Raw genomic sequence first — 8,747 nt, forward strand, 5'->3', positions numbered from 1 at the left:
GACCTGGCCCTAGATAAAAACATCCATCTTTACAATGAGAGCGAGCGATAGCGGCAGGAGGAGAAAAGAGAAGGAGGGGTGGAACAGAGACAGAGGCAGGCCCGAGGGCAGTGGAAAGTCAAAGCAGAGGTGGTGATGGAGGGAGAGCATTTGAGAAAGAGAAACAGGATGTGAGGGTCTCCAGTGTGTAGTCACGAGCTGCAGCTCCACTCAAACCCTGTCAGACAGTCTGAGAGGATTTAAAAAGTGTACTGAAGGAATCAGCAGCCGCTTCCCAAACTGAAAGAGGGAGTTGAGCGGCTTCTAGAGACTGAGAGGGGACAGGGGTGGGCAGGATGGAGCAGGGCTAGCATTTTAATTCAGGTTTCGAAGATTCTCTCTGTGGAACTCTCTCTCTCCATTTCAATCTTTCTGTCTGAATGGAAAAAATTGAGGGAACGAAAGAGTGAGAGAGAATGAGGAGAACCAAGAATGAGAGGTTATAGAATATTAGAATCAGACAGTGCAGAAGAGGCATTTCAGCCCGTCCAGTCTGCCCTAACACATTAGAAACACCTGAAATCCCATCTCACCCCAACTTCCAGCACTTGGTCCAGAGCCCTGAATGTTATGATGTGGCAAGTGCTCATCCAGAATCCTTTTAAAGGATGTGAGGCAACTCGCCTCCACCACCCTCCCAGGCAGCACATTCCAGACTGTCGCCATCCTCTGGGTAAAAAATTATTTTCTCACATCCCCCAAAACCTCCTTGCCCTCACCGTGAACCAGTGTCTCCTCGTGATAGACCCTTCAGATAAGGGGAACAGTTGCTCCTTACCCAATCTGTCCATGTCCCTCATAATCTTGTACACATCGATCAGATCGCCCCTCAGTCTTCTTTGCTATAACGTCAATATCGTTAATATAACGCAACCTCTTTTCACAACGTAGATCTTCCATCCAAGGCAGCATCTTGGTGAATCTCCTCTGCACCCCCTCCAGAACATCACGCAGTACTCCAGCTGGGGCCACACCAAAGATCTATACAATTCCAACATTACTTCCCTGCTTTTGTTAACATTCCCTCGATTGATAAAGGCAAGTGTCCCAAATGCCATTTTCACCACCTTACTCACATGCACTTCTGCTTTCAAAAATCTGTGGTCAAATACGCCAAGGTCACATTCTGCCATAGATCTTCCTGGGGTCCGAACATTCACTGAGTACTTCCTTGTCAAATTACTCCTTCAAAAGTGTACCAGCTCACACTTTTCAGGGGTACATTCCATTAAACAGTGTAAAAGACACCCCACACTGCTAACTGCACCTTATGCGATCTTGCTGCAGAACTTGTTTTAAAAGGTTGTCTCAGTGTTAAGAGAGAGTTTCATCTTTCCAGGGAAGTGAAAGGAATTCTCCAGACTTGGGACAATGCACACACACAGAGCGTTGGTGTGTGGGGCTTTTTATTGGGTGCAGTGAAGGAAGGATCTCACAGAAGGTGTGCGGATGGAGGCAGGGAAATGTCTGTGTCTCATTCGATTAGTTTCACAACATAGCTGCTGTGGGATCTGGCTGTGCATGCACTGTCATGGGCCTTTTGCCTGCCTTGGAACAATGATCATCCTCTTTGAAAATAGTTCACGAACTGCAAAGAAGGTTCCAAGGCCTTGAATATAAAGATGCTTAAACTTGCAAAATGGGAGTGAGGGAGTTCATGAACACTTTCTGCAGAGGACTGAGCGGACATTCACATTGCTGCCTGCGGGATCTTACTGTGTGACCAATATTCCAGCCTCAGTATGTACATTAAAACAAGAAACACACACACAGAAAACAATCATAAACTTTGAACTGAATTTTCAAACTGCCTCTGTGCTTTGGATTTTCCTGTGCACAAGTTGCATCAGAAATCTCTAAATTAACAGCAGTGAAGTCAGATTAAAAATTAATCTGATCACTCTAAATAATTCTGGATAACCTGGAATGAAAGTTCTTTTACTAGAAGCGGGTCAAATTGTGGAATGAAAAATGTGTCTGAGGCAGAGAGATAAATGTGAGCATGAAATGAAATGCACAGGGTTCTATTTGAATACAGTTTGCTGTGGTGGTGTTTGTCGGAGCTCTCGCTCTATGTCTGGTGTTGCGAAGCTGTGTTTGTGAAGTGTGGTCCCTTTAAAAGGTTTTGTGTCCCTTTAAATTTGGACTCGTGTCAATGCTTGGAGGCTTAAAATGCAGGTACAGACAGAGCACCAAGGCTGCAAGATTTGTAGCAAAGACCAAGCATCAAGGTTGCCTCAGTAACATGTTTTGCAGGCTTTTGAATTTTGAGTTCAGCCTGTCAGTTCAAAGAAGACACTCAGCTATCTGTAAGCTGTCAAATGTTAATTTATGTTCTTGACAAGATGAGATGAATCCTGGTGCAGGAAAATTCATAGGTCATCACCGTTATAAAAGCAGGGGATCAACTGCCTGCCTGCAGTTCAACTGAAGGGCTCCCACCTCTCATAGCCGAGAGAGGGAAAAAGCAGCTCCCTCCAGCTTTGAATTTCACTTAATAGACCTCTCCATCTATCGACCTGAATCAGAAATATCTTGCAGGCAGCGGAATACAAAGACGAATACCAAATGTTTTCCAAAGCCACAAAACCAAATTGTATACATTTTTGCGAGTGACCATGTTTTGTTCTTTTTTTCTGTTAATGAATGGTCCTTGTATTTATTTGAACAGCATTCCAGTAGCATCTTACTTCATTCACAATGTTCCTTCCTTAACTAAAGTTCCCTGTTGGTTAAATAATGAAATTGTTAATTGTTCACTTAAAGTGAGTGCCAAATATTTCTGTTAGTTAACCATTAAATGTTAATGAAGAACAGTTCACACCTTCCCACACACATTTAACTGATTACAAAGCAAGGTGTTCCACTGCGGGAATTTGACATGGCTCGTTAAAAGGGCATCAACCTCTTTCTCATGAAACTGTCTCTCTATCTGTGTCTCTGTATCTCCATTGTGTGGCTTGTGAGAGAGGCAGTGAGTGAGTGGGGAAACAGACTGAGGAAGGGCTGATGTTACGGAGCGAGAGAGAAAAGGGAGGATCAGGTTAAACAGGCGGAGAGATAGTTGAACGTTGTGGAGTTGGGGTGGAGGGAAAACGGCACAGGATTTGGGGGTAGAGGTTTTCTGTGTGCAGTAACTGCTGATGTCCCTGTCACATCTTTCCAGAAAGTGTGATGTTTAAACAGTCCAATCCTGAGACAGCCTGTTTTGAAATGTATCCTGAGGAAATGAACAGCGTCTTCCCGATTGAGGTTGTAGCCACTTGACGACTCGGTTGGGCGGTGTGGAAACATTGCTGCCCATGGGATCTTGCCGTGCATCAATGGCCTGCAGCATATACAGAACTGCAAATTGTAACCACACAACTTAAAAGGCAAATTAGCTCAGTGACGATAAAGCACATGGGAGGGAGGAGGTGATAAAAATCAAACCCCTGGCCTTGATAAGGCTTGTTCTCAATCCCTGTGACCCGCTTGCGTTTTTAGATAGAGTGGTGAGAGTTGGAGGATTTATTATTTGAGGGGAGTGGGTAGGGAAGTGGGTTCAATATCTCTGCCTCTGTCACCACAACTTTTCCTCTCTCTCTCCATCCATTTGCTTCAATGTTGCACCCTAAAATTAATGGAAAGTAAAATCCCATTGCTTTTTGTTTTATTGTGTGGGATATATGAGGAGTGTGCGGATGGGACAGATGGTGGAGAACAGTGGTTCGCTTTTCCCTCTTGCCCCTTCCATCTGTGTGTTGGATATTTTGAGGCTGGAAAGCATAGTTCTGTGTCACTGGGGTGAGGAGAATCCTGTTCTTTGTCCACAAGGTTTATTGCATTCTCGGTGACTGGGCCCTCAATTCAAGGCCTAATCTCAGGGGTCTCAGGATGTCTTTTCCATTGGCGTCATTCCATACAGTTGCTGTGTTTAATTTTATGAGATGAATCGATGAATCGTTAAATAAAACTGCAGCAGCCACGTCAATTCAATCCACTCAGGATGCAATATTCGGTTTTCCAACTCTCTCACCCAACGTTCTCGTTAGAGTGTGTTATCAGTGAAGGAGAGAGAGAAAAAGAGGAGGGTGCAAGAGAGAGAAAGAGAGAGAGGGAGAAGGAGAGAGAGAGAAGCCCGAGAGGAAGGGAGAGGTGAGAAGATAAATATTCTTCGGGGAGTGAGAGGGGAAGGGTACGTGGTAAGTTTACGTGGATAGGGTACGTGGTAAGGTCCTCCACTGTTTTATTCCAGCCGAGCCACCCAGACATTGAAGCATATAAACTAGAAGCATGAGTAGGAGCCTTTGCCACCATTCATTTTTATTGTGGCTGATCATCAAATGTAATATCTTGATTCCTCCTTACCCCAAATCTTTGATCCCTTCACCCCCTCGAGCTGCATCTAATTTATTGTTGAAATCACAGAACGCCTGTGAATTCCACACATTCACACCCTCTGACTGAAGAAATGTCTCCTCCCCTCAGTTCTAAAAAGGTTTTCCCTTATCAACAAACTAAGACAGCCAGTTGTGGACTCCCCCACCATTGGTAACATCCTTTCTGAATCGACCCTGTCTAATCGTGTTTAAATTTTATAAGTTTCTATGAGTTCCCCTCTCACTATTCTGATTTAATTTGACTTAACAACATTCGGTGGCAGTGAATTCCACACATTTACCACACTCTGACTGAATAAATTTCTCCTCACTCAGTTCCAAAAGGTTTGTCCCTCATCCTAAAACTATGACCCCTAGTTCTCGACTCCCCCACCATTGGCAACATTCTTTCTGAATCGACCCTGCCTCATTATGTTAGAATTTAATACGTTTCTCTGAGGTTCCCTCTCACTCTACAAATTTCCATTGAATATAATCCTAACCAACCTAATCTCTCCTCATATGAAAGACCTGTCATCCCAGAAATCAGCCTGGTAAACCGTCGCTGTACTTCCTCTATAGCAAGGACATCCTTCCTCAGATCAGGACACCAAAACTGTACACAATTCTCCAGGTGTGGCCTCACCAATCCTTTATAAATTGCAGCAAATCATCCCTACCCCTAAATAGGAATCATCTCGCTATGAAAGCTTACAGACCACTTGGCTCCATCACTGCCTGCTGTACCTGCCTGGTTCCCTGTAGTCAATGATGCACGAGGAGACCAAGGTATAGATGAGAATCCACGTCCCTCAATTTACACCCATTCAATAATAACTTGCCTTCCTAATATTCCTGCCAGAGTCGACTTCCTCAAAATAGACTGCATCTGCTATCTGCATACGGCCACACAGTCAGCCTGTCCAAATCACGCTGAATATGCTCTGCATCCTCCTCAAAGTTCACCCTCCCTCCCAGCTTTGCACCATCTGCAAATTTGGAGATCATAGAATCATAAAAATCATAGAAACCCTACAGTACAGAAAGAGGCCATTCGGCCCATCGAGTCTGCACCGACCACAATCCGACCCACGCCCACAGTCCAAAGATGTGCGGGTTAGGTTGATTGGCCATGCTAAAATTGCCCCTTAGTGTCCTGGGATGCGTGGGTTAGCGGGTAAACTATGTAGGGATATGGGGGATATCCCTACATAGTTTACCCGCTAACCCACGCATCCCAGGACACTAAGGGGCAATTTTAGCATGGCCAATCAACCTAACCCGCACATCTTTGGACTGTGGGAGGAAACCGGAGCACCCGGAGGAAACCCACGCAGACAATGTGCAAACTCCACACAGACAAAGACCCAAGCCGGGAATCGAACCCAGGTCCCTGGAGCTGTGAAGCAGCAGTGATAACCACTGTGCAACCGTGCCGCCCCATGATGATGCATTGAGTAACCCTTCTGGAAGACTAAATAAACCACACCCACTGGTTCCCCTCGGTCAACTCTACTAGTTCCACCTCAAACAATTCCAAGATATTCCAATCGTGATTTCCCTTTTGTAAATCCATGCTGACTTTGTCTGATTATGGCACTGCCTTCCAAATGCCGAGTTATGAATTCCTTGAAATTTGACTTTTGCGACTTCCCCAGCACCGACTTAAGGCTCACTGGTCCATAGTCACTTCCTTCTCTCTTCAGTCGTGTCTGAATACCGGTTTTGCATGAGCTACTCTCCAATCTGTAGGAACCAGCCCAGAATCCAATAAAATTGGAAAATAACCATCATTGGATCTGCTATTCCCAGGAACACTTCCTTAAGTACTCTGGGATGAAGATGTGGGCGGCACGGTAGCACAGTGGTTAGCACTGCTGCTTCACAGCTGCAGGGACCTGGGTTCGATTCCCGGCTTGGGTCACTGTCTGTGTGGAGTTTACACATTCTCCTCGTGTCTGTGCCGGTTTCCTCCGGGTGCTCCGGTTTCCTCCCGCAGTCCAAAGATGTGCGGGTTAGGTTGATTGGCCATGCTAAAAATTTGCCCTTAATGTCCTGGGATGCATAGGTTAGAGGGATTAGTGGGTAATTATCCAGAGGTATGGGGGTAGGGCCTGGGTGGGATTGTGGTCGGTGCAGACTCGATGGGCCGAATGGCCTCTTTCTGTGCTGTAGGGTTTCTAAGATTATCAGGACCGAGAGATTTATGCACCTTCAATCCCATCATTTTCCCCAAAACAATTTCTCTACAAATTCAAATTTCCTTCAGCTTCTCTCTAAAACGTGTTCCTCTCTGTACTTTTTGTACACTATTTATGTCTTCCTTTCTGAAGATCGAAGCAATGTACGATTTAATTCCTCGGCTATTACTTTGTTCCCCGTTATGGGATCTCCCATTTCTGACTGCAAATGTCCTAGTTTGTCAATCTGTTTCTCATTACATACCGATAGACATATTTTCAAGTCAGTTGTTATGTTCTACTGTAGATTACTTTCATACTCTATTTTTCTTTCCTTAATCAATCACTTCCTCCTCCCAAAAGGTTGTTTTTGTAAACAGTGATTGTGTTACTGAGGGTGAATCTGTGATGGTGTGTTTTAGCTTTTCACCAATTCACACCGACGATTGTGTTTTAAATGTGGCTGCTGCCACATTGCAATGTGATTGTGGGATCTTACTGTGCAGGATGACCAGCACGATTTCTGAAATGACAGCGTTTCACACATCTCCATCATGACCTCTCTGCTTCTGTCTTCTATACATCAGCTAATAAAGAAAATTGTCATGCCTGTCTTCTTAAGCATCTGATCATTAGAAGTTACCCACTGGAATGGTAAACAATAGAAGGATTATGTTTTTTCTTGAATTTAAACAGAAATTAAAATTTAAAAAAATCCAAAGAGCAGTTGTCCAGTCACAACCTCAACATAAAAACAATAAATGAACTAACTTCAAAAGACTGAAAAAGTAACAGAGGCTGTGATAAAGAACATTCAGCACATATTCCAAAATTAAGATCATTCTTGACAGATTTCATTTAATAATTTTAGCAATTATCAGGAATGATATGGTGTTTCTAGATGCCTTCAGTAAGTTAACACATAACAGACTTCAGTAATCTCAGGACAAGTGGAGTTAGAGGACCAGCAGCAGAATGACGAGAAGCTGGTTACAAAGACACAACACAGGAAGCCGGAGGAAAGGGATTTTCTCTGATTGCTGGGAGGGGGGGGGGGGGTGGGGGAGTGGTTTTCCACAAGGATCAGCACTGGGATCACTGTCCTTCACCATTTATATAAGCAGTATGGAATCAGGAAGCAAAGTGATAATTTCAAAATTTACAAACCAATCCAAACTGAGAATGAGAATGATCAGAGTGGAAGAATACAACTCAACACAATAACACATTATTAATAAATTATAAACTTGCAAATTGGGTATTCAAATTGGAAATTAATTTCACCACAGCTCAGTGTCAGGTTCTGCATTCTGATCAGAACAATGTGTTTTCAAATCAGTCTATAGAATTCAAGTATCTGAATGCTTTCGAGGAGTTTAGGGCTTCAGGTGATCAGATTCACAAATCGCGTGAAGCAGCAACACAGTTTAGACATAACCATAACAATCCGGAAAAAAAAACATTGGAATCCATTTCCAGATCAATGGAAATGTGAACAAATCACACAATCTTTGACAATCACAGAATACTCCTTGGTTTCTAATTGGTTTGTTTAAATATCAGGAACTCGCTGAAACCTGGTTCTTTTCAATACAAAGCCAAGGTATGGAGAAATTTCATATCACACAATCACCACCAAACATCATTAAAGCAAAGCCAAACTCTTCTTGGCCTTTTGGCTCAGATCAAGTGTAGTGTCGACATGCTGTACTTGGTTGAAGTCATAAGGTTGCATTTTAGCTTCATTTGAAGTAATTTTTAAAAGCGGCATCTCGGCCTTTTGGCGAAGATGCAAATGAGATCAAGCCTTGGAGGAAGTGCAATGCCTACTCCAATCAGCTTGGATCATGTAGATCAAGCCCCAGACAGGAGGTCAGAGCCCCGTCTTGTCAGCTTGGATCGGGAGTGTCTCAACTTGTTGAGACTCTGAATTGGACTTGATTTGATTGAATTGGATTTAAAAAAGAATTTAAAAGCCAAACTCTTCCTGTTTTCAACATATTCCAAAGATAAAAGACTCAGACAGCTCCACATAATGGACATCTCACTCACCAAATTCAAATAGAATATGTTTAAAATTGAAACAACTTCTTTCATTCCAATTCTTTTCCTAAACACAATACAATTCTACATGGACAGATATTGCCAGATATTAAAGGAGACTTTG

At 43.5% G+C, this 8,747-nt stretch overlaps 1 non-coding gene across 1 annotated transcript; it reads left to right on the top strand.

The window, feature by feature from the left end:
- The first annotated feature begins 8,239 nt into the window (after nt 1-8,239).
- LOC144486044 (U2 spliceosomal RNA) lies at nt 8,240-8,429 on the top strand. Its single transcript, XR_013496214.1, has one exon. It is a non-coding gene; the product is annotated as a U2 spliceosomal RNA (small nuclear RNA).
- The last annotated feature ends 318 nt before the right edge of the window (nt 8,430-8,747 follow it).

The sequence above is a fragment of the Mustelus asterias genome, unplaced genomic scaffold (assembly GCF_964213995.1).
Source record: "Mustelus asterias unplaced genomic scaffold, sMusAst1.hap1.1 HAP1_SCAFFOLD_277, whole genome shotgun sequence".
Lineage (NCBI taxonomy): Eukaryota > Metazoa > Chordata > Chondrichthyes > Carcharhiniformes > Triakidae > Mustelus > Mustelus asterias.